Below are 2,439 nucleotides of genomic sequence, written 5' to 3' on the forward strand. Positions count from 1 at the left end.
GTGTTGTTCTGTGTATCTCTGTTCTGTGTCCGTGTGTCTGAGATTTGTGTAAGCCCCATAATGTAAGTAGAAATAACCATGTAATAATGAAGTTAAATATTCAGTAGCTATTTGGCCATAGTTTCCCATATGATTATGAGATGTACAAGTTGAATTTCATCAGAGCAGATTTTTTTTTTTTGAAGTTTGCAATGCTGTACAGTGTACGGGTGTCGTGAACACCGATCTGTCACAAGCGGTCCGATCACAATCAAGCACGTAATATTACGTCGTCCGCACAGAGTGCAAACATGCGTAGAAGTAAGCGGTCACAACCACGCAATATTACCTGGTCCGCACACCGTGGAAACATGCGAAGCACGTAATATTACGTTTACGTTATACCTATTCACATCTATCTATATTCTAATTTTGGAGTCCGTATCATCAACCAGTACATAGCATACAATAAAACATTTCTGTGTGGGTGTGTGTATTTCACTGTGTACTTGCCAAACAAATGGTTAATGTGTTACGTGTAAGCATGATTGCATGCACATGTATTTGTATTGACATCTCAACCTTAAAAAACAAACATGTGCAACAACTAAACTCTCCATATAACACCTTACACATAACACTACTGTACTGGTAACACATGCATCACAGTCACTAAGCCCGCGCGTAGCGCGGGTTTCAGCTAGTGTATAAAATTGTCGGAGAACAATTTCTATCGTTCTGTCTTTCTCCTCCTGATCCCATCTCTGTGTCGCGTAAATTTCGCGACATTCCGGGCCTATCAAGTATTTCAACGTTTTTATTTTCTCACTCTCCGTGTTCTTTGAGTGCTAGTTCAGCATACAGTACAAACTCTTCCCTCCATTTCTTCCAGTCATTCGCAAGACTGGCCCCGGTTTTAGAATTAAATTCTAACTTCGAAGGTGGAGGGAGACGTTGCAGAGCCATAGCTACAGTACTTGCCACACAGTCTACTGTAGTCCTTTGTTCAGGATCACGAGGCTGTGCGAGTCGGAGCACTCCGGAATTTCACGTGAATTCTTACGGAACACTTACAGTTCAAGCTTCCCACTGTTCACAGTATAGGCACTTCTGACACCATGCTGAAATCTTTAGTTTGATGAGGAGTGTAACTATGCAGAGATACAATAGCAGATAAGAGTGAGAATAAAACTAACTGTAAACTGGATTTATTACGAATAGCAGAGACATGTTGTATTGTTCCTATATATCGGATCCTCTAAACTTAGCCAGAGTCAACGCTACGCATGAGCGCTATATATTGTTACAATGTGAACAAAAAAGTCAAAGTCGGTTTTTTACAGCAAACCAAGCGCTCCGAGTAGCGAAAAAAGTTCTTCGAGCATTTCGAGCAAATGTCTAGCTAACTGGGTAGTCTAACCCGTCGTGCAATCACCAGAACTGCTCAACTCAGCGATTATAGTGGTTTGGCGTTTATACTGGACCCGTTGAAGTATAATAGTGTAGAATTGTAACACTGACAGGAAGAATGGAGCGAAGACTAATGCGTGCAGTTATGGCGGGGATCACTCGTCAGATAACCTCTGACCTTTATTGTCGCTTATGTAAAAAGGTCGCTTAAGTGAAAAGGTCGCTCAACTTACATCTATCCCCAACTTGGAAAGGTTGATTAATTGTATAAAGGGACAGTAGCCTCTAGGATTTTACTGCATACAACTGTACTTACTGTATAACAAATCGTCTAATACCCACATGTATTTGTCACCAGATACTTAATTAATTATTTACACATCAACGCTACGAAATTTGAACGGCGCCATGACACCCGCGACCGTGCTGCCACCCTGAAAAAGTTGCGTATTTGCATTTTAGTTTGCAGGTAAATGACCGAGGGCTAATCACAAAAGTGCAATTATATTTATACCTAAATGCTATTTAACCGAACGATATTCATTTTAGGGCAAATTTATCCATATTTTAACTGAAACTATATGTCGTTTATAAGATATTACAATTCTTTTGCTTTTAAATGGATAAATAAGAAACACCCTCGGTCTGTAGCCCTTGGTTGGAAAGTGGTTTTGCGCAACTTATCAGATCATGCGCTTTGAGTGGCGCCACCGTCGTTGTAATCAAACTGTAGTCGTTAGTTTTAAAACATTTTTTAAAAATATTTCTAATGGTGATTGAACCATGAAACTTTTTATGTAGCGCAATTATAACCTAAATTAGCTGAAAATAACCCTAGAACCTAGAGGCTACTGTTCCTATAATGATAAACAAAATACTCTACGACATAACCTGTCGATTATTATATTACAGAAAATGAATCAAGAAGTTATAAAACATCTGATAGCATATAATAAGCATACTAGCACTGACAACTGAGAACAAAACTAGACGCGATAGGTACAATTATGATATGCACACAATGATATACATTTCGCTCTGGTAAGCTTA

The sequence above is a fragment of the Priapulus caudatus genome, unplaced genomic scaffold (genome assembly GCF_000485595.1).
Source record: "Priapulus caudatus unplaced genomic scaffold, Priapulus_caudatus-5.0.1 Scaffold799, whole genome shotgun sequence".
In the NCBI taxonomy this organism is placed as follows: domain Eukaryota; kingdom Metazoa; phylum Priapulida; class Priapulimorpha; order Priapulimorphida; family Priapulidae; genus Priapulus; species Priapulus caudatus.